The 24339-nt window shown below is 47.6% G+C and overlaps 1 protein-coding gene across 2 annotated transcripts in view; it reads right to left on the bottom strand.

Moving 5' to 3' along the window:
• The window catches only part of LOC134054268 (DNA-binding protein RFX2-like), a 62863-nt gene extending 41114 nt beyond the window's left edge, over positions 1-21749 (bottom strand). For both annotated transcript variants that reach the window (XM_062509882.1, XM_062509884.1), the window contains exon 1: positions 21619-21749. The gene's annotated coding sequence lies outside the window, so the exon portion shown is untranslated. The remainder of the gene's footprint in view (positions 1-21618) is intronic.
• Positions 21750-24339: the final 2590 nt, after the last annotated feature.

Raw genomic sequence — 24339 nt, 5'->3', positions numbered from 1 at the left:
CCCCCCATGCCCAAAACCCCACCTCATCCCACCATCCCCAAAACCCTACCCAATCCCACCATCCCCAAACCTCAAATCACCCCCCCATGCCCTAAACCCACCTCATCCCACCATCCCCAAACCTCAAATCATCCCCCCATGCCCTAAACCCACCTCATCCCACCATCCCCAAACCTCAAATCATCCCCCCATGCCCTAAACCCACCTCATCCCACCATCCCCAAACCCCACTATCCCCACCACAGGCCGGATCATTTCAGAGGCTCCTGACAGATCAGGGCGAGCGGGGAAGATTTAAACCCTTTTGAACCATAAACTGGGAGGGGGAGGTGGTGGCGAAATGTCTCCACTGCTCACCCTGAGACCCCTCGGAGGGATTCTGGGGACCCCTCTGAGGGGTTTCATGGAGCGGCCAAAGCTCCCAAACCCATCCTGTGGGCGAGGAAGGCGCGGATGGCGGGAGGATGCGGGGGGAGCCGCGATGTTTGGGGAGCAACAGCGGTTGCCAGGGGTGACGCGGTCCCCTCCCGGTCCCCTCCCGTTGCCAAGCAACGCGGGCAGCTTTTCCCAAACCAAACATCCCCATCCCGCTCCCTCCTCACGGAATATGTCAGCGGGTATTTTCAGGAGCCCTTGCAGGGGAAGGCAGGACGGACAAATAACGCCTTTGCCATGGTAACTGCGAGGGGGGGGCCCCGCGGGCGCCGCCGCCGCTTTGTTTTGGTTTGGGTTTATTTTATTGAATTGTTATTTTCAGAATAAACGGATTAGAGGGCTCGTCAAAGCAGATGATCGGGAGAGGAAAAAAAAAGAATCTTTTTGTTCAGTTGGGGTTTTCTTAAAAATGATATTGAGGAATTAAGGGTTTGGGGTTTTTTTGGAGCTGGGAGTAAACGACTCGTGGTGTTTCTGCACCCCCAAATACGCACAAGTCTCTCAGCAAGTTCTCTTTCAATTTATTTCTTTTTTTTTTTTCCCTACCTATTTGTAGATCGCTCCAAACAGAATGGTTTGGATTGGAAGGAACTTAAAGCCCATCCAATGTCACCCCATCCAAGTTTTCCAGCAGAATTTAGATCCCTTTCAAGCAGGGTTTAACTTACTTAAAGCAGGTTTGCTTTTCTTGGTGGTGGCTGTGAATCCAGGGAAGGGCGGCCTGGCTGGGAAATGAGCTTTTGGGAGAGGGGGGGTGTGTGGCTTTGGAGTGTCCTCTGATTTGATAAGAGGAGAAATTAATCAAAAGGATGTTTTCTTCTAGTGCCACGAGCATGGAAAGCTAATTTAAATTCTCCACATTGATTTTTTTACATTAGAATTTGAGGCAATTAATCATAAGCAAAAATGCAGAGACACTCAGAGGATTTTAAGGGAGAGCTTGCTCTGGGGAAATAAAGAATAGAGAAAGGTTTTTGTTGGGCTGGTGGAAACATCATTGTCCTGGGTGCTGTGGTGTGATCTAGCACATAAAAGTTCTGCTGTGCTTGCTGATCACCAGTGAGGCCACAGACTGCTGTCACAGGTTCCCAGACTCAATAGGAGCAGATCTGGGGCAGAATTTATCTCTCCAGCTTTCCAATCTAAACTGTAAGTGGCATCACTTCAGTTCACCTCGGCAGTGAGCAAGAAAAGCTCAGCACTGGTGATTTCCAGGTGTGGGTGCTTTCAGTGCTTCCTTTGGTGTTTCTCCAGGTGTTTTGCCACTGATCCCAGAATAACTAAGTTGGGAAAAGACCTCCAGGATAAAGCCCAGACTTTGATGGAATGCACAGTCCCCCAGGGCACTGCACAAGCTTGGACTGATGCATTCACTTCTCATGTCATAAAAAGCTGGAATCACACATCCACTGGATGAAAACTAAAAGTCACAATCCTGAGCACGTTTTAAATTAAATCTTCCAAAATTTTGGTTCTTTGTTTAAGGATCTTTCTCCCTCAGCTATTGCTGAATCAGCCCCCAAACTACTCCTTGGTCTTTCAGCATTTATCTCCCTCTCAGGGGAACTGCCCTGCACGAGAAGAGTAAACCCAGAAATATTCTGAAAGAGGCAAATAATCTTTTGCTGGAGATACTCCGAGCAGCATTCAACAGAGAGCAGCTGCTTATGGAAGACAGGCAAAAGCAACTTAATGACAACTGGAAATTAAAAAGTCATGATTTGGAGACTCTCCCTGGCAAAGGGATAAAACACAGGCAGCACCTGCAGCTCTCTGAGGTGATCTGAGAGCATTTACACTCATTAATGAAAAAGTCAATCAAATCAAGCTCATTCAATCCTTGCTCATCCCACCACTGCTTTACGGCCAGCTTCAGCACACTGCAGCCTCCAAAGTGTGTGAAAATGGTTAAAAGATGCTTTAGCACAGTGTGAAAATGGCTAAAAGATGCTTTAGCACTGTGACATTTGGCCAAGTGAAGGGACTTCAAAAGAAAATTCCGGTCATGACAGCAGAAGCAGCAAAGGTGGCCGTGACCAACATCCTGCCAACTGTGGTCTCACTCAAAGCCCAGCCTGTAAAACCAGCCCAAACTCCCTGCCTAGACCCCCTTGCTCCTTACACCAGAATTCCTACAGGGATATCTTTGCTGGCACTGACCCAAGAGCCATCAGCTCTTCTCAGAGTGTAAAAGAGACCAGCTGCCCTCAAGGACCCACTATATTTATCGCAAATTAAAGTCCAAGATGCTTCTCACTTCATTCCTTTCTCCTAAGTGCCCTTTCCCCTGCTTTAATATGCTAAAAATTACTGCTGGGATGAGGAAAACACATTAAAATTGAGAGTTCACACCTCTCAAGTGTGGATGGCAGCGGAGGTTTTAGGATTCCAGTTGCTGGAGTCCTGTAACTCCCACAAGTGCCTGACAAGGAAAAGGGTTTCCAGCTTTCCAACTTTTACTGAAAAAAGTCAAAAGAAGAACAGGATTTCAGAAAATCACTATTTAAACTGTCAACCTTCCTTATTTTTATCTCCTAGGGGGTTTTAACCCAATCCTATACTTTGGGGAATTTCTGGTCTCATGGGGGAAGGAATTTATTTGCACTCATAGAGAAGCTCAAAACAGCCCCCCCCCCCTTTTTTTTTCTTTCCAAAAGTTTCTTTCCACTTTGGCTTTTTAGAAGATGAAATGAACTTCTTGCAGGAAGGAGAGCAATGCTAGGAGTGTTAAGTGGGACTGCAGGAGCTATTTCCAGTCTCTACAGCATTTACTGAGCAGTATATTGAAGAGGCCATGAAATGCTAATGATCTCCAGACTGCCAGAGATACCGTCCTAAATAGAAGGAAGAAATCTCTTTGAGAGATTTTTTTTTTTTTTTTGCCTATTCCATCTCCAGAAAAAACACATAAAACTTTAACACCTCCCTTTGGCTAAAGCTCTCCAAGTTACACTTGAAAAAAAACCAAAAAGGAAAACCAGATGGGGGTGGGGGAGTGGATAAAGATGATCCAGAGCTAAAATATCCATTAGTGGTAAATTCCACCATCTCCTCCACCTCCCAAAAAAAAAAAAAAAAAAAAAAAAAAAAACCAAAAAACCACCGAGCTGCATGGGTCAGATTCCACCCGCAGACCAAGGAACCAGCTCCAAACACATTCACTCAGCCCTTTTTATTCTCTTGCTTGTCTGAGTGGCTGCTAGGCAACCCCAGCAGCATCGCAGCTCATATGCATTAAGTATTAACTATTATTTCGTTCCTTCCCCCCTTTTCCACAAAAAGGCAGCAACCTCAATTCGTGGCAGATAAAGTCTTTTCCCAAAAAGAAATGCTGGCTGAAGGAAGCTGGGAACGGAGCTGTGTAAGGGGTGGATATTCCCAGTTTAGTTCCAGGATGGGATGCACCCACCACCCTGCACTACCCACCTGGAGCTCTCCTTAGGGGATGAAAAACTCATTTTTTTTTGGTACACCAGGAGATGCAGCTGCTCCAAGCCAAGTTCTGAGGGAACTGCAGTGCTGCCCACACAGGGAGCCAAAAATTCCAGCGTCAGTTTGGTGAAGCAGCAACCACCCCCACTGCTGCAGCCCTTGTGTCCCTCTGGAGGTGGGAATTCTCCTGTGGGAAGAAGCCCTGATTTTGCCAGAGATGGACAGCAGGAACGATGCTGCTGCCCTGCCCGAGGCAGGATTTGAGACACAATTCAAAAATTTCTGCTCCCCTCCATCCGAGAGCAGCATCCCCATCCCTGCCAAAGGCAACTCTTCCAGCAATTCCAGTGGCTGTTTTGTCTGAAGGAATAAATATAAAAATTGCGATGGGACAGAAGGAAGCAGAAGCTGGTGGTGTTTAGAAATGGCTGGGACACTTGAGCTCAGCAGAGAAATTCAGTGATGTAGCCAGCTCTCCTCAGCCTGGCCCCTCACTTTGGTGATGCTCCTGTACCATTACCAGGACAATCATTACAACAGAGGAGGAAGGTGCTGCTCAGGACAGCAAAACCTCGGGAAAAATGGATTTTTCACCTGCAGGAAGACTCCAAGAAGCAGGAGAGGGAAGGCTGCTGACAGGCAGAGCCTTGCACGCTTCCAGCCCAGTGACATTTCTGAGTAATTACAAACCCTTACGATCCATTATAATGTTAATTTACAGGCCAGTTGTTGTGGAGAAGTGTGATTAGATGTTGTGTAGCTACGATGCAGACTGGAAGGAATGCTAAGAATGCCTCCACTCAGAACTGAAGTGAGCAGCAGAGGGAAGAGCAGGAGCTGGAGCAGAGAGGAGCATCCCACAGGCACCTCCAGAGCTGACAGCATCACAGGCACAGGGCAGGTCCTGGCAGCTCAAGTTCAGGGATCAGACCCTCTTCTGCTGCAGGAGGCTCCAGGGGAGCTGCCAAGCAATGGGAATGTTCACAGAATCCCAATTTGGGTTGGTGGGACCTCAAAGCCCATCCAGTGCCACCCCTGCCATGGCAGGGACACCTTCCACTGTCCCAGGCTGCTCCAAACCCCAATGTCCAACCTGGCCTTGGGCACTGCCAGGGATCCAGGAGCTGCTCTGGGCAATCTGTGCCAGGGCCTGCCCACCCAGCCAGGGAGGAATTTCTCCCCAGTATTTTTTGTGTGATATCTCCACACTCTGTGTGGGAGACACTGGGGATGAGAGGGTCCTCACATCTTCCAAACAAAGAAATAAGTATTTGTCTCAGCTTGGAGCATCCTATTGATTTATGTCACCAGCCCAATTCCAGTCCAGACTGTGTTCTCTAATACAGGCCAGTCAGAAAGTTTGTTTTTCAAATGATGAGATGTTTCTTATGTTGGGCCTCCACTCCTTACCAATATCAGTTGAGGATGACAAAAACTATTAAAATGGTTTTAAAGGATGACAAAACCTGTTTAAAAGGTTTAAAAAACTGAAACAAATCTCTTTATACACAATGTCTGCCCATTTCACAATGAAGAGAAGCAAAACAAGTAATTTTAATTTTTTTTTAAACACGAATGTCACAGCACATTCAGAACCAAAATCAGGCATAATTTCATTTCTGAAACATACCCATTAAAAGGACTGCCAGATTTGATACAGATTTTCCTCTACAAAACAAATTGATTAAATGCAGACTGAACTGGAGTCCCTAAAGCTTTGTCACAGCAAACTTCACGCAGCAGTTTTGTAATTTGCAGGTGGAAATACATCAGAACATTCATTTTCAGCCTCATACGAGCACCTCGTTACTCTGCAAAGTAATATTTTTAAGCTATGAATAGTATCTAAATTATTCAAGGATGGAAAAACCAAATCCATCTCCTCTGGAAAGGAAAGCCACCAGCTGCTGAGAGCAGACCAACTCTTCTCCTAAGGCCAAATAATCAGCAATGCAAATACCAGTGGAGAAGTGCAACACTGTGAGCAAAAATAAAGGTTTTCTAGGAATATTCTTGCAGGGAAAAAGGGTTTTGTAACAGAGCATCATTTAGGCTGGAAAAGACCTCTCAGATCATGGAGTCCAAGCTGTGCCTGATCCCCAAGTTGTCACCAGCCCAGAGCCCTGAGTGCCACATCCAGGTGTGGACATCTCCAGGGATGGATGGGGACTCCAAACCTTCCTGGGCAGCCCCTTCCAATGTTTAATCCCCCTTCCAGTGAAGAAATCCTTCCTGTGAAGAAGTCCTGGAATCCTTCCAGTGAAGAAGTCCTAAAATCAGTCACTGGACATCCAAAATCTGCACTGAAACATCCTAAACCTGCCAAAATTCTGAGGATTTCTGGGAAAAGCGTCGGGAAAAATCCAGGAAAAATTCAGCCTAAAAAAACAGAAAAATAATTTAAAAAATTGTACTAAGAAATGCAAAAATGCCCCAAAAATTACACTAAAAATGGCCAAAAAAGTCCTAAAATTTGCACCAAAAAAACTCAGCCCCAAACACCAATGAGATCACAGTGATTTTTGAGGAAAGAAAACCAGGTGAACGGGTTGGAAAAACTCCAAGGGAATCCAACTTAAAAATGGCAGAAAAAACAAACAAACAAAAAGCACATTAAAAATGGCCCTAAAAGTCCTAAAATCTGCACTAAAACAGCAAAAATCTGCCAAAATGCCAAGGATTTCTGGCAAAAATACTCCTAAGAATTCCACACTATAATATTAAAAAAGCCCAACCCAAAATCCCCCCTGCCCCCCCCCCCCCCTCCCCCCAAGTCCTTAAATCTGTCCTGGGCACCTAAAATCTACACTGAAACACCCTGGTCTTTCAGGTCCTGGTGTCCAGGCTGAAAGGATGCAGCAGCTCATAAAGGAGCAGAAAAAGCAGAGGGAGAAGGAACCTCCTCAGCATCACCTGAGGTTCCAGGCTGGCACATCCAAAACCACTTTTTTTTTTTTCCCCATGGATATTTCAAATATCAGTTTCCTGCCACACTTGTTGGCTCAGGGAGAGTTGAAATGGGGACAGAGAGGTCTCTCCTGTGCCACTCCATTCCCCAAAGCTGTGCCCTTGAGTTCATCTCACACCGCAGCCTGCACACCCAGGCAGTGAATTTGCAGAGATTTAATTCTCTGAGCGCATGGAGGAGATGGCAGTGATGGAGGAGGAACCAGAGCTCTCCTGTCAGGTCCACAGCTCTCTCTTGGCCACCCAGATCCCACAGGGAGCCCAGTTCCCAGTGCAAGGATTAACTCCTTTTTTATTCTGAGCAAGACCAGCCTCCCTTCCAGCCTCACCCCAGCTGACTTCAAAGAGTTTTGTGCCAAAGCTCAAGAACCAGGAGCACATCATTTCTTTCTGGAGCACCAAAGGAGGCAGGAGGATGTTGCCCATGCTGTAGCTCCTGGATATCTGTGTCTCCAGGAGCAGAAGCTGAATATTGCTGGGTTTAAACACCCCTCAGACTTGTCTGAGGTATCGACCTGTTCTGGATTTTGCAAAATCACAGGGCAAGAACACTGAACCAGCAGCAGCAGCAGCAGCAGCAGCTTTCCTCCCTTATTCTCCCATGAAGAATATTGAAGATCTGTCATCATGTGAAGCAGAGGGAGATCAGTCTGAGGCACTGAGAGCCAAGACCCTGCTCTGTGTGGGCTGGGAAGTTTCAAAGGATTTTTTCCATAGGAGAGATTGCAGAGAAGGCTTGATCAACTCACCTCAAGCTGACTCTCCTGCCTGAGCTGCACAGTTTCAAAAGGATCAAAGAAATCAGCATTCAGGTCTTCCACTGTACTAGGGATTCACTTTATTTTCCTTTTAAAATTATGAATTGTTTGGTTATTACCCCATTATTGCTCTCTTAACTTTCCTTTGTGACTGAATTGCATGAACCTGTATTTTAAAAGATACAACCCAACACTAATCTGGCATTCCATAGGGTAAATCCCCTCTTTGCAGCGTTCTTCCCAAACAGACAAAAAAGGAAAAGAGTCCTGTAGGAAGGGCAGAGAGGACAGGTCACAGAACACGAAACTCCACTTTATTCTGTTACTGAGGTATTGGGATTGGGGTTTCTACAACATCCACCCTGGACCCTTCCCTTCTCTCTGACTCACAGGTCTCTGATGAGCCATGAGCTGTGGGTATTTATAAGCCAAACGTGTTCCAGCAGCTCAAAGCATTTCAGAAACAGCTTCCAGCAGCTCTGGAGAGCCTCAGACCAGCAGGTAGCCAGGAAAGACCACGGTGCTGCCAATTTTAACAGCAGAATGATTTGTCCTCTTAAAAAAACTTAACCTTTCATTGGCTCCTTTATTTACCAAGGAGAGATTTGGGTGGGGAATAGAGGGAAGAATCTCTTCTGTGCAGCCAAATGGAATTCCAAACCCAGTTAGTTTAGGCAGGGAGCTAAGGGGAAGATGTCAAAATATGTTTTCCATTAACGTAACAGCGGAAAACATGAGTGGTTTAAAATATAGTATACAAACAATTACTGCTCTGCTACCAGAACCTGTGCCAACCAGAGGGATTTTATCACCATAGTTAGTTTAAACCAACAGCAACAGAGCTGTAAGTCAGAAATATGGTATTTTATTCTGAAATATTTGCTTGGGGTGCTACTTGACATCAGATATCAGTCAAAATAAACTTTAGCAAATGATATGTTAAACGATCCCATCTGCCTGTTTCAAAGGCAAAAAAGCCAAGTAGATTTTGTTATTCCTGAATTTCCAGTTCAACCTTCCAAATGAGAAGGGACATTTTTTGCTCTTATTCACCACTTGGTGCTAAACTGAAAGGAGTGCAATAGGGCAGAGGAGTCCAGCAATCAAGACATTAACAGTAAATTTTTACAATCAATAGAACATTGAAGTTTTTATTTTTATTTTTTTTTTACTGGAGAAGTTTTACTTTCTGCAGATGGAAGGGAGAAATAAAGAGAGCAGCATCATCTTCCCTGCATCTGCACTCAGGTGCTGTGGCAGAAAGCACTCCAGAAGGAATAACTCTCATTGTTCTGCACTCACAGGTGAGGGATTTTGTCTCTCACAATCACTTAGTGTCGGATGATTCCCCCTCCAGGAGTGACACAAAGGGAGCCTGGAATGACTCAATTTAGGAAATGGACTCAGAGGAGCAACATGAGGGTTAATAGGAACTCAGGAGAGGTGGTGGTGACTGGGAAAGAGGCAGTGACAGCTGTGGGGGGAGAGAAGGGGAAAGGGGAAAAGGGAAAAGAAGAGAGGGGGACGGGGGAACAGGGGGACAAGGGGGGGGAAAAAGGAAGGGAAAAAATGGAAAAAATGGAAAAAAGGGAAGGGAAGGCAAGGCAAGGCAAGGCAAGGCAAGGCAAGGCAAGGCATAATCAAATGATGTTTGCAGTCTGGCTCTCCAGTCCCACGAGCCCCTGCACTCGTGTGTGCAAGGGCCAAAACTGTTTGTGCTTCTGCAGTGGGAAAATGGCTCCAGCTGTCCAAAAGTCAGAGAATGGCATCCCCAGGGGTGACTGCCCTCCCAGCCAGGCTTGCAGCACTCAGTATCCTCCAAGGACTCACACAGCTCGCTGTACCCAGCTGAGGGGTAATAGCACAAATAATAAATAAATAACACAAATCCTGTGCTATTACATTATTGGGCTTTATTACCACCTGTATCCTCTAACCAGTCTACACATGTTCCTGTTTTGGGGGGAAATCGTTCTTCCAGGGAACAGGCAGTAGTTTAACCCTTATATTAGCTTTCTGATGCAGGAAAAATTAGTAAAATTTTTATAAACCTGAGGAAGAAAAAGGTATAAAAATCACTGCAGAGTGGCCGCAGGCTGTCAGTTGTCACCAATTTCCACTTCACTGCTGTGCTATGATGGTTATAAACCTGAAGTGTAAAGTGGAAATTCATCCACAGACAATTTGCTTTTCCCCAGCAGAATATTGCAAGATGTTCTGGCTAATCACATAATTCAATCCTCATATATTCAGAAAGCACTCAGAAATCAGGAGAATGCATTCAAAGCGTTCACTGTGTAGAACATTTCCTTGCCCAAACATCACAATATAAATTCAAGCAAGTAGCTGCCAAAATAAAGTTAGAACAGAAATTCCTTAATGATTGACTAAGGAGAGACTCATCACCAAGATATTAAGTAATTCTTAGGGGAAAGTGAATTAGAATTGCAGTGTATGATGTATTAATTATTTGGTGGCAGTTGAAGGAAAAAGCTTGGGTTTTAAGGACATGAGGTTAGAACACAGCTGGAGGAATTTAACCCATGATAAAAATTGACTTTTTAAATGTGCAAAGAGGGAAATCTCCTGAATTTCACTGGGTCCTGCAAACAGAGCAATATGGAATAATGGAGTTTTACTCATCTGCAGTTCATTTTCGTTCCAAAATTCCTTTTTAGAGCATTCTAGCTGTGTGTTCATCCAGATCCTAAAACAGCCTGAAGAGTGATACTGGAGATGCCCCAGCCACTCTTACCCCCAAATTTCTCTAATTAAACCATTTCTCCAGGGGTTTGTTGGCTGTTTTCCCTCTCTCATTTTTTTCAGTACCAAAACACAGCTCTGAGCATCATCTCTGCATCTCCACCAGCTTAAGCCCTGCAGGATCCCCACCCCCAGCAAACTGGGGCAGGAAATTTTAAAATAGGAAAGTCTTCTGGGTAGGGGCTTTTCCTGGGGGATCATTTTATGGGAGCAGAAAGAAGCCAGGAGGTTCTTTCCAACCAAACCACTCTGGGATTCTCTAAGTGCCTCTACACAAAATATTCCAGGAGGGCACAAAGCAGAAAAATAATGTCACCATCCAAAAAAAAAGAAAAAAAAAGAAAAACAAACAAACAAACAAACAAATAAAAAAACCAAACAACCAACCAAACCTGGAAGAAGAGCAATAATTACACCACCCCCTAAAAATGTGTGTCTTGTTTTGATCAGTGAGTAAAGCAACAATCACCTGAGGCTTTCAAACCACTTTACAAATATTAATCATTATGAGTTTGCCCATCTTAACTTTCTGGCTTCTAGTGGGGAAAAAGAAAAAAAAAAGGCAAAAAAAAGCAGGGATTGAATTATTCCCTAGTGGAAAATGGAAATGAGAGCACAGAGCAAATAAAGCAGGGTTTCCCAAACACACTCTGAAGTACCAATGGATGTGGATTGTGGATCAGAAAAATATGACATTGGCTAGATCAGAGATTAATTTATGCCTCAGAGCCTCGGAGTGTGGGGTACCCCTGACCCAGGGGTATCTAAGGTGGCACAGAAACCCCAGAGAGGATGGAGTCCAGAGGCAAAGAGATGAATCAGAAATGTGGAATAAATACCCTTGGAACTGCACTTGACAACAATTTACTTTTGGAAATACACTCTCTCATAATGTGTCTGTATATGTACGTACACAGGTACATTTTATACATCAGTGTGTATAAATATCTAGAAAATAATCCAAATCCCACAGACACTGATACAGCCCTAGTGCCTGAAAACCCAGAGATTTTCTTGTGACAGTCACACCCTCAGATGTTTCGATATGAAAATATTTCCTTTCAGTCCCCAGCAAGGAAGTGGTGATTTTGATTTTCACAAAGACAGAGCCTGCAAGGAGCCTGTGGGGCTAAAGAACAAGCACATTTCCCCATAGGGCAGAAGTCAGGGACTTGAAAATGCTGAGCATGACAAGGTGGATCATGTTTATGTGACAGATTTAATCCATGAAAAGGGGGCAGAAGAGGACAAAGCAGTCCACGGAGAGACTCATTCTGCAATCCATTCCTTGGCTGTAATCACAGAATCATGGAATGCTTTGGGTGGGAAGGGACCACCTGGCCATGGCAGGGACACCTTGCACTGTCCCAAGGTGCTCCAGCCCCAATGTCCAACCTGGCCTTGGACACTGCCAGGGATCCAGGGGCAGCCACAGCTGCTCTGGGCACCCTGTGCCAGGGCCTGCCCACCCTGCCAGGGAACAATTCCTTCCCAATATCCCACAAAAATCTCCCCTTTTCAGTGGGAAGCCATTCCCTGTGTCCTGTCCCTCCATCCCTTGTCCCCAGTTCCTCTCCAGCTCTCCTGGAGGACCTGGAAGAGGCTCTGAGCTCTCCCTGGAGCCTTTCCCTCTCCATCTCCAGAGCAGAGGAGCTCCAGCATGGGGTTCATCCCTAATTAACAGAGTTATTAACCCAAACAGCCCCCAGGTTGCTCACTCAGCTGTGTCCCAGCCCAGCCCAGCCCAGCCCAGCCCAGCAGCGTGGGTGACGCAGCAGCGCTGGAATGTCCACGATGGGATTGCACAGGAGGCTCCTGTGACGGATGAAACCGGCACAAAATAATTCAATAATTAACCCCTGTCCTCGGTGTGAGATGATCTTTGCTCTGCCTCTCCCCCAAAACTTCTGAGAAGCACAGAGCAGACCCCACCCCATCCAGGGTGACATTATCGGGATCCTCCTGGGGTTCCTGGCACTGCAACACCTCAAAATTTCATGGTTTTTAACTGAGATTACATGAGACTTAAAGAAGCTATTTCTGCTTTAGTGCCTCTACCTCACTTTATAAGTTTTATACTTTATCAGTTTATAGTCATGTTATAAGAATAAACAATGAACTGACTCCAAATTTCAGTAGCCAGGTATAAACCTCTGTGAACACAGAGGTTTCTGATTGTTGCCAAAAAAAATTACTGCACTTTTTACCTAAAAACACAGGTAATGCTGTGCTGTGTGCAAAAGCAAAACCAAGTTGAGATTTCGTGAGGGTTTTTTTTTTGTTTGTTTGTTTGGTTTTTTTGTTTTTTGGGGTTTTTTTGTTTTTTTTTTTTTTGTGTTGGGGGGGGTGTGTTTTAGGTTTTTTTATTGAGTTTTTTTGTTTTGTTGTTGCTGTTATAAAGATTTTTATGTTCTGAGCAGCATCTACACTGGAAAGAATGAAACTGTAGAGAACAGCAGTGGTAAGAACCAAAAAAAGCACTTTTGCTGTTCCAGTACAATTTGAAAAATGAATTATCTGGTTTACAACTCCTCACCTTCCACAATTACCTCTAATGGTGGCAGCACACAAGACAATACCCTGAAATGTAAATAAATCCATTTATTAGCACAACAAGCAGCAGTTCTACCCTTCTGAGTGCTTCCTGCCTGCCAAAAAATATTCAGAGCACCACAAAATCCTGGAATGGTTTGGGTGGGAAGAGACCTGCTCATCTTCTTCCACCCCTGCCATGGCAGGGACATTTTCCACTGTCCCAGGCTGCTCCAAGCCCCAGTGTCCAACCTGGCCTTGGACAATTCCAGAGATCCAGGGGCAGCCACAGCTGCTCTGGGCACCCTGTGCCAGTCACTGTGTTGGGAATGATCTTATGGAAACTCCCAGATTTTCCCATAAATACTATTTCAAAATGAAAACTTGAACTCCAACAGATCTCTAAGCTACACCAGGATCTACCAGGAGTAGCAACAACTTTGCTTTTGCAAGCCCAGCTCAGGTCAGAGTGGTGCAGGTCAATGTGACAGAGGAGGAGCCTAAAATATGAGGGTGAACTTTGCATTTCTTCTTTGAGGGGAAGCGATTCATACAGAAAAATCTACATTCTGAGTGCAAGCATCTGTGAGAGCTGGGCAGCCTGCAGGCTAGCCCCAGGTTCTTCAAGAGCTTGAGGAAATATTCTGTGGAGGATATTTCACCTCCCTGGCAGGTGGAAGTCTTCTAACAACGGTGCACGTCTGTCACATTAAGGAGAATAAATATTTGCTAGGAAGAAGGAAGCTCTGAAGACCAGCCTGGTGACCAGGAGCCATTATTTCTCTTATTATTTGTACCTATTAAATAAAAATTTCCTCCCATGATTGGTCATTTAAGGTCATGAATATTTGAAAAGGTCTGCATTTCATCTCCTTTGGGGCGAAGGGTGGGGGTTTGAATAGCACAAGAAATTGTTTAAATGCAAGGACTGAAGATAAATTAGACCGAACCAGTCCATGTGCACTTATTCCCATCTCCCCCCACATTTCACAGCCCAGAGGTGGATTTTGAGTTGTTTTTTAGACTGGACCATCCCAGACAGCTCAGGAAAAGAGGAGAAAAACATCCTTGCACAGAGCAGGGAGGTGACGGCGCTGACAGCAGCACCTCCAGCACCCGGAGAGCCTGGGCTTATCTCCCAGCCTGCTTCCTCCCACCTTATCACAGGCTCTGCACAACCTCCCTTCACTGCCCAAACAAGAGCCCTGGAGAACAGAAAACATGAGACTGTTTGTCAGAAAGGCCCCAGAGCTGGCTGAGCTGGCTGGAATATCCAGCTCTGTGCAGAACCCATCCTTGTTTCCATGCCTTGTCTCTCAGGAGCTGCACAGAGAAGGGCACTCATCTCCAGGTACCTTCTGCTCCAGCCTGGGCTTACAGGATCCCAAATATCCTGAGCTGGAAGGGACCCACAGGGATCATCAGTGCAGCCCCTGTCCCTGCCCAGACACCCCAACAATCCCACCCTGAGCATCCCTGAGAGCGGTGTCCAAACGCTCCTGGAGCTCTGGCAGCCTTGGGGCCGGGACCATTCCCTGGGGAGCCTGGGCAGTGCCCAGCACCCTCGGGGGAAAGAAGAACCTTTCCCTGAGCTCCAGCCCAAGCCCTGACACAGCTCCAGCCCTTGCTGGGCTCCTGTCCCTGTCCCAGAGCAGAGCTCAGCCCCTGCCCCTCTGCCTCCCCTCGGGAGGAGCTGCAGCCCCCGAGGAGTCTCCCCTCAGTCTCCTCTGCTCCAGCTGAACGAGCCAAGTGCCCTCAGCTGCTCCTCAGACCCTTCCCCAGCTCCGTGTTCCTGCAGGGCTGAGCAGACTGGAAAGGTTTGGCAGCAGTGAGGAACAGGCTCAGGAAGGACACACTACTCTCCCCACGCTCCCCAACAAAGCCCTGCTCATCCCCGTGGTGCCACAGTTCTGTCCTGGGCACTGGAGACACTGGTGACACCCTGTGCCACCGTGGTCATGAGGTGATGGAGACAGAAATGCCATTTGCATTTGGAGTTCCTGTGCCTTGTTAAGCAGCCTTGTTCATACACGAGTAAAGGATAATTAATAAATAATCTAATTGTGAAACTGTCCATTACCAGCCAGTAACTGAACCCATCCTAGGTACCATTAGCGCCAAGCCAGCCCATCACATCAGCTCAGCTCAGGATCAGATCTTGGAGAAAACCAAGGAGGGAACAGAAGAAGAATCCCAGAATTCCCGAATTGGGTCGGAAAGGACCTTAAAGCTCGCCCTGTTCTGCTTCCTGCCACCTTCCACCAAACCAGAATGCTCTAAGCCCCATCCAGCCTGGCCTGGAACACTTCCAGGAAGCCAAAGCTTCTCTGGGCAACCTGTGCCACAGCCTCATCACTCACACAGGGAACAATTCCTTCCTGATATTTCATCTAAACCTCATCTCTTTATGTTTGAAGCCACTCCCTTTCACATGAATTGAAGCTCCACTCCAATAGCACCTAAAACATGGGAAATCCTGTGTGCAAAAGCATCACCAGGTACTCAGGTCTGTTCTAGAAGACACTCATGCATCATAAATAACCCTCACAAATCAGGAGAACACAGTAACTTCCACCAGCATTGCATTGAGGCCACCACTGTATTGCTGTGTAGCACTGCTGGATGTCTCTGTATGATAATAATAAAAATTCAGTGCTCAGTGCCCTGGTTTCTCCAATCACTGTCTTAGGGGGAAAAATGTCCTTGTCAAATGTCCCACCCTGTCCCTGCTCAGCTGCACAAGGGCAAAGGCAGTGCAGGGTTTTTTACCTGTCACTGTGAGGCTGCTTTATCTAAAGCCTCCAGGACTCCCAGACACCAGAGGTCAGAAGAATGAGAATAACTGATATAATTCCCTGGGCAGGGTGAATGTTTAATCAGCTGTGTGTTAAGCCAGAAATTCTCCAGAACAGTTCCAGGGTTGTCATGGTGGCAACAGGATCTTAAGCTGATACTAAGGAACAGTCTGACAATGACTAACCAGGTGGTGGTTAAGGAAATTGCTAATTCTGCTGAGGTTGTTTGCCTATAATCACGCCACCCCCACCTTTTCCCTTCTCTCCTCTTCCCATGATGTTTCTTGTCAGTCTTAACTAGTGACACCTCCACAAGAGGCATTAATTACGGGCTCCATTCAGTGGGACCCTTTGCCTCCTGTTAACCTCAAAGAACCACCAGCCACGTAATCCCAGGCAAATTCCTGAATTACGGGTGCCTTTCTGCACAGACTCAGCATTGGTTTCATCCTCCTGCACTTCCAAACCTCAGCCATGCAGACAGAACCATCTCTCTTCACACCCAGATTCAGTCCTAACGTGTGGAACCCACAAGGGTTCCCTCATCCCCAGCACGGCTGCAAATGGGATGTTTATGAGTTTAGAGCATGGATTTGGTTCCTGATGGGAAAAGGAAAATGTGCACTCCAAAGCTGCTTGGCAGAGAAGTAAATCCAGCCACAGTCCTCTTCTCTAGAAAGGATGGGGGAAATACAATTTTGTGTGTAAACACACAATCACAGAATGGTTTGGGTTGGAAGGGACATTAAAGCTCCTCCCATTTCACCTCCTGCCGTGGCAGGGACACCTTCCTCTATCCCAGGCTGCTCCAAACTCCATCCAGCCTGGCCTTGGACACTTCCAGAGATGAGGCAGGCACAGCTGCTCTGGAAAACCTGTGGCTCACCCTCCTGACAGCAAAAAATTTCTGCGGTGATCAAACCTAAATTTCCTCTCTCAGTTTCAACCCATTCCCCCTTGTCCTGCCACTCCAGCTCCTGATCCAGAGATGTTGCTACACGCTGCCATCCTCTGAACCTCTGCTTTGTTCCTGCTCATGTTTCACATTTTCTTTGCCAGGGTGAGACTTTGTAAGGATCAGAGATGCCCTGAAGAAGTCAGAGCATGGAGTCACCCTGCCAGAGGAGACAGGGATGTGTCTCAAGCTGCTCCTCCTCAGAGCCTGCACACAGGTACCTGCTGCTGTTTGTCCTCACACACATCCACACATTCTGTACATGAAGCCAAAGAAAAACCCCCTCACACAGGAAAAAAAAAAAAAATTGTGGTATCTAGATGGTGGGAATATGCACCAGTGAGCTACATGCAGCATCAGGGAAGAATATCTCTACAGGCAATATAATTATTATTTCTGTCAGCTTCTTGCTGACAGATTCTTACTGAGGATTTGTTTCAGATTTGGGACAAGAAAACAAAGCATCTGATTTTTGTTTGCATATTCTTTATATAAAAGTCATTATTGGTGTAGCATTCTGTGACCTGTTCCTTTGACTGCAATGTTCAGTCATTAACCACTTGCAAAGCTTCCTCCCACGACACATTTGTACAATGCTGAGACTCCTCTGGCATTTCTTAAGCTCAGAAAAACAAATTCCTAATAGAAATCTAACTCAGGAAAAAAAGGAAAGTTATGAATTGCCTTTAAATGACTTTTCAAATGCTTTCATTTGGCATTTCTACAGCTCTTCAGTCCTGTGGAACATCGGGAAATACCCAAGGGAATTACATCAAGTTGTGTCAGGGGGTTGGGATAGATCTCAGGGAAAGGTTCTTCTGTGATTTCAAGATCAGATCAAGAACCAAAACCGCTTCTAAAGTTCTGTTTGGGAAACTTCTTGCTTCTGCTGCAATTTAAAACACACCTTGTAACTTTATTGCTGCATAGACACTGCCCAACCCTGCAGGGACATAAGTGAGCAGGAATACTGTGGGAAGAGGAAGAGTTTCTCACTCATTGACATGAAATCACATGTCTAGACATATCTATGTATTGTTTTAACAACTCAGCTGAATTAACAATATTTAAGCTTTTCTAGAAATCGTCATCTTTCATAAAACATCACCTAAAGATTAAAGTTTTTTTCTCCTCCCCTCTCCCCACTTGGAAATAATTTTTCCATTAACGTGTCCTGAAATTATTTCTGAAATGTAAACATTGCCATCTCTTATAAAACATCACCAAAAGCTGAAAGTGGGTTTTCTTTGCTTCCCCCTCGTTGTAGATGACAATATCATATTGGCTTTTGCATTCATAGATCTTTTGTGCCCCTTGTTTTATCCCTTATTAAACTTTTAAAATTCTAAACTGTGAACTTTGTTTTTCGCACCCCCGAATGAAAAACAATTTGTGTATTAATATGACCCTGAAATTATTTTCTCTGTGCTTTGTGTGCTAAGAAAAGGGACTCTGGGAAGTGCCCTGTACAAATGGATTCCTCTTCGCTCAGGGAGTTAAGATTTGTGCTGAAGGAAGGTTTTGTCATCTATTTATGAATTTAATAATGGATAATTAATCCATAAGCTGCTTGGATTCCTCTTTGCTCAGTAGGTTAAGAGGTCCACGGCTTGTGCTGAAGGAAGGTTTTGTCATCTATTTGTGCATTTACGGAGAATTACTCCATAAGCTGCTTGGACAGACACATCCCGACGTGGGAAAGCCGGCACGTTCCCAGACAATAAGCTGGATTTGCGACTGAACAAAGGAATAAAGACTTGCCAGTCCAAATAAGACAAAACAACGCGTCTCAAAGCGCAGATTACAGAGAGAAACCTCCCCTGCGTGTCAAACATCGGCGAGGCAATCCCGGACCCCGACGGATCCCAAGCCCCGAGTCCGGGCGAGCCCCGGCACGCCGGGCTCCCGCTGGCCGGGCTCCAGCCCTGCACTGCGCTGCCATTTGTTCCGAGGGAGGCAGGGAAGGGAGGCAGAGCTCGGGTTAAATATAACTCGGTAGCCTCCAGCAGAAACTCCGGCGGAGGAGCCGAGCGGGCGGGACCCGCCTGTTGAATCAGCAGCGCGCCCGGACTCCGCTTTTAGCTCGGGAAGGGCTGGAAGGGAGCGGGGGAAACGGGCTGGAATATGGGAAAGCAGCTCTGTTTACGGGCCTGTAGCAGCAGGGAAAACATGTTGTGATTCAATGTGGCAGCTGTCGGTGCTCAGAGGTGTTACAAGCAGGGGACTATTTAAAGACAATGACTGGCGCCGTCTATTCTGCCGTGATGGAGCCGCGTTTGCGGCAGCCCCGAAGTTATTTCGTGGCAGAAAGTGACTTTTAGTGGCAGGGAATACTCTCAGCTGGAGGATTTCCCCCAAAAGCCAGGACAAATGACGTCATCAGAGGCACTGGCTGCTCAATAATTACAGAATCCCAGAATAGGATGGGTTGGAAGGGAGCTGAAATCCTGCCTTGGTCCACCCTGTCCCAAGGACACCTTCCACTAGCCCAGGGTGCTTCAGCCCCTGACCTTGGAGACTTCCAGGGATAGGTCTGATCGTGTTTTACACACACAAAAGGACACAGAAAGTGTATTTTTGACGTACTTTCACATATCTAACACGATTTAAGAGCGACTCTCTCTACACCACACTCAGCCTTAAGTCTTGGGATGATGACTCCATCCCTCCCAGCCCTGCTGCAGGAGCTCAGTGTGGTGCCAAGTTCCTTGATGAAGGAGTGCCCTCCATTTACCGACCAAATCTACAAATTTATATGGCAATCCTACAAATTTATACGGAAAAGCAACGAAACACTCTTTGAGAGGGCAGATCTGATGCTAAAGGAGAAGAACCTGCTGTGGGCCAGGGCCCCAGTGTGCTGCCTGCAGGTCTCACCCCCTCTCCAGGGGCTGCAGATTCCCCTTGGCTCAGACCCCCCCCAGGAGCAGAGCTGGCACACGGGGCCCCAGGACAGGGGCGAGAAGAATTCATGAGATGCAAATGGCTCAGCAGGGAGATGCAAAGCAGGGACTGTCTGTGGGAGCCACCGTGGCTGTGAGGGACCTGGCTCTGCCTTTCCTCTGTGGCAGGGGATGCTCCTGTCCCTATCTCCAAGCACACTGGGATCATTCCTGTTCTGCAGGAAGCAAGCAGGGACAAAGAAATTCCAGCTGTCAACCCCTTCTCTCTGCGCTGTCAGCCTTCAGGCCAAGATCCTGTTGTTACCTGAGAACCCAGATTCCGATGAAAACGATGAGCAATTCCAATCCTCATGGTTATGGGAACAGCTCTGACAACACCAACTCCAAACAACAAATCCCCAGAGCCTCCCACAGCTGTGTAACCCCAAGGCAAATGCAACACATCTCACAGAATTCCAACACATCTCCCCTCCCCTGGGACAGCGACACCGAGAGGTGAAGACTCAGCTGGATGTGTTGGTTTTTTTAAAAAACGAACTAAGATTTTCATGTATCCAACACCTCACAGGCTGGTCCTACAAGGTCCTGCCTTGGGGGTTTTGCCTCACCTGATTCCACCCACCCAGAAATCAAACTGTTCATCCCAAACTCTCTCAGCAGACACAGTCAGAGTTGATTGAACCCGCCTTGAACAAAGTAACTATGAATGAGCGTCTCAAAATGCCTCCCCTTGTACTAAATGTGCTACTTTAAAATAAAACCTGAGACTGAACTGATCCTGAACTAACTGAGGCAAACTCAGACTGAAAAGTGAAACAGCAGAGGCTGAGAGGGAAGGCCAGGAGTTTAGGTCGGTATTTAGAGACTGTTTTGTTTTTTTTTTTTCTTTTTTCTAAGACAGACATTAGTCTCTATTCTCAAATGATTTGTAACCAAGATAGAGTAGAAAAGTTTGGGCAGAAGCAGATGAAAAAAAGCCTTGACTAAATGATTCCGAAGATAAGCTCTCACTTTGACCTACCAGTTAAAGCCTCAGTTTAAGGATATTCCAAAAGCAAAAAGGTAAAGTAGATTTAACAATATTTAATAAAATTATTATTTATTCTGCTTTTAAGTTAGTAAGCCTCACCTTTTTCAATAGCAAAGCCAAGATAAAGGCTTCAGAGTGCTATTTAAGCAAAGAGAATGGAAAGATTTAATCAGGCAGAAGGAACTCACGCTTGAAACAGGCACGTCCACAAAATCCCACTCTAACAGGAGATGAATCTTGTTTCACAACACACTTTATTCAAAACAAACAGGAGAAACCACGTCAAGAACAGACGGCGGATGCTTGCAAATAGATCTCGCTGCGATTTCCCCTCGTTTCTAAGACCGACACGAAAGCGAGCGCCGGGATCTCCCAGCTCTGGCAAACTCCAGGGATGAGCTGGAGTTGAAACCACCTCCATCCACCCCCAAAGAGGAGGAGGAGGAGCGCTCGGGGGGCCGGGGACAGCACGGGGAGGGGGACAGCAGGAGGAGAGGGACGGGGACGGCACGGCGACAGGAAGAGCACGAAGAGGGACGCAGGCACACTAGGGAGCGGTGCCGACCCGAACCCAGCGGAGCGGGTGCTCCGTGCCCCCTCCCGACCCCGAGCGGACACTTCGGGGCTCGCAGCCCGCGGAGTTCGGGAAGCCCCGCGCCGGGAGCGGCGGTGCCGCGGGGGCCGCGCCTCTCCCCGCCGGCCGGGCGGTGTCGGTTCCCGTGCCCGGGCGGGGCCGCGCTGCGGGCGGCGCCCCGGGGCAGCGCCTCCGGCCCGGGGAGGGGGAGCCCGGAGCGGTTCCGCGGTGCCGCCTCACGCCGCTCCCCCGCTCCCAACTTTCCGGGGGCGGCGCGACCGGTGCCCTCCGCCCCGGCGAGCAGCGGGACCGCGCATCCCGCGCCGGGACAAGCGGGGTCCGCGCCGCCGGCCCGAGCCGCGCCGGCCCCGCGGAGGACGCGGAGTCCGCGCACATCCCCTTGCACCCCGCGCACATCCCCACCTCCACGGCCGCGGTCCCACATCCAGCCCGCCACGGGGCGGCCCCGCTCACCTGCCGTCCCCGCCGGGTGCCGCGGGCTGCGCTGGGCTCCGGCCGCCGGGGCCGCGCGTTGCCGCCGTTGGCAAGTAACAGTCTCCAGGGCTACGGTCACTATGGCGCCGGGCGCCGGGTCTCGAGGCAACTGTTGCTACCCCGGCCCGGCGCGTCACCGCCCGGCCCCGCCCTAAGCGGGCTTGTCCAGCACTTCTCCGGTTCCCATTGGTGCATCGCCTGCCCGTCATTTGAGGGGGCGGGACTCTCCGCGGAAGGACCAATGGCGTGGTGGGTGGGCGTGGCCACCGCTTGGCGCGCGGTTTGGCGCCTCGGCGCGGGGCGGGGCGGGCGCGCCACGCGCGCGCGCCCGCGGGAGGGAGGGGGGGGGGGGGGCGGGGCCGGCCGCGCGCCTCGATGATTTCACCTCAATAAATCATCCCACCCCCCCCCCCAAAAAAAAAAAAAAAAAGTTGGTTTTTCCGTTGTTAAACACTACAAAACTGGCGGGCTGGCGTTTTTCTCCCTTTGCCTCTGGGGTTGTTTGGTTGGTTGGTTTTCTTTTTTAACTCCCTCCGCATGACATCAAACCGTCGCCATGGCGACGGGGCGTGACGTCACTGACAACAACGCGCGGGATCCGGATGGGAGCGGGGTGGGACGGTGGGGTTTGGGGTGACCTGGGGGGATAGGGGGGAATGGCTGGGATGGGATATCGGGCCCGGCACACGCTGCTCCCTCCCGCTCTGGATGCGGCTCCGGCAGCGCCCGGAGCTGGGGGAGCGGAGCGGCAGCAGCGCCCCGGGACGTGAAAACATCAACTACGGACAAACGGAGCGAGCCCAGAGCTGGGGTTACGATAGAAGGACGCGGAGCTGCTGCAGGGATCCAGAGAAAGGCACGGGGGTGCTCGCGGGGCTGGAGCCTCTCTGCCCTGCGAGAGCTGGGGGTGCTCACCTGGAGAGGAGAAGGATCCTGGGAGAGCTCAGAGCCCCTGGCAGGGACTAAAGGAGAGCTGGAGACGGACTGGGGACAAGGGATGGAGGGGCAGGACAAAGGAGAATGGCTTCCTACTGAAAAAAGGAAATTCAGATGGGATATTGGGAAGGAATTGTCCCCTGGGAGGGAGGGCAGGCCCTGGCACAGGGTACCCAGAGCAGCCCCTGGATCCCTGGAAGTGCCCCAGGCCAGGCTGGACAGGGCTTCACTCCTCACATCCCGTCCTGTTTTATTTTGTCAATGAAACCCAGCACAAGCCCTGGGTCACTCTCGTATTCTTTGAATGCAGGTGCTGCCAAGGAAAGCAGTATTTCTTTATAAAGCTTTACGAAATATCTCTGTTTGTGGGGTTTTTATGGGGTTTTCCCCTACAGGACAACTCAGCAGAATCACCACCACTTGTTCTGAAAAATCCCCATCAGGAATTTCACCATTTCCAGGATCGCCTTCCTGACATGCAATAAAAAAACAAAAACAAAAAAACCCACGCTTTTATGATGTATTTTTTTCTGCAACGTTTTCTGAAAAGTATGTCCCAGCCTCAGCCAAGGAAGTGTGTGGAATTTGTACCCATGGAGACTCCAATAACACAGCCTGCTCCAAACACCACAGGATTATTACTTTTCTTACCTAAGGCTTTGGGAAAGGAGTTACTGGAAAAGGAAGTGACTGAGAGAAGCAATATAAATTGGAGACACTGGTTAGCGTGTGGTCCATCTGCAAATTTGGACTTGCTGTTCCTGCTTTAGGGAGATTACCATGAAAATTACACTGGAAAAACTCATAGAGTTTTGTGTTTGACCACCACGGACACACTGAGTGAGCTTTTGAGAAGCTCCTGAGAAAAATAATTTTTATTTTTAATGTGTTGTAGATGCTTAAGCCACAGATATTTAAAAAGAACAACTTTTAGGTGAGTGAAACATACAGTAAAAGAGAAAATAGAGGCGGGATGTTTTTTATAAAATCACCTAGTACACATAAACATCCAACTTTACTCCTAGATTCTGAGACCAGATTAATAGATTTGCCTTAAAAACTCGTAATTTGTTTGAAGGTTGTTCTCATTCCTTCCCTCAAGCTCTTGTTTTACAAATGAATCAATCCTCTGTTTTTCCAAGCTGGAAAAGCCCAGACCTTTCCTAAAAAACACTCAATAAACATCTATTTTTTTAATCCTGTGGTCACTTATTCCTGCTTGAGCACTATGGATTTGGCCACACTGAATTGCACCATGCTGATTTTGAAATATCACTCAAATTTACCAGGAGCTGAATGAAATTCCTCAGTCCTCTCCTCTTTAATATCACCTCCAATGTGTTATTGCAGGTCTGCTACCACTTTATTTTTTAGGGCACAATTCCCCACTGAACAGTGCCTATTCCTCTGGAAAAGAAATGTAAAACAATGTAAAGAAACACATGTAAAAGAAATGTAAAAAATTTGGATGTGTTCTTGCTCCTCCCAAAGTGCCAATTACTGCCTGAAACCCAAAGCACAGGTGACAACAACATCCTGAAATTCAAATTCAAACCCAACCACCAGCCCAGCACTGCCCAGGCCACCATCAACCCTGTCCCCAGGTGCCACAGACACGGATATTTGAACACTTGATAATGCTTGAAATTTTTGGTAATGCTCAGCACAACACCTTTGTGAAACCCCGGAGTCAGGCAGCTCCCAGGGAATCACCAAAGCGCTGTCATTTTTAATTAGGGACCTGCTGGCCACCTCTTGTGCCAA

This window comes from Cinclus cinclus, chromosome 28 (assembly GCF_963662255.1).
Source record: "Cinclus cinclus chromosome 28, bCinCin1.1, whole genome shotgun sequence".
Taxonomy (NCBI): Eukaryota; Metazoa; Chordata; class Aves; order Passeriformes; family Cinclidae; genus Cinclus; species Cinclus cinclus.
Note: the sequence above shows the minus strand (reverse complement) of the source record. Positions and strands in the feature narration are given on the sequence as shown.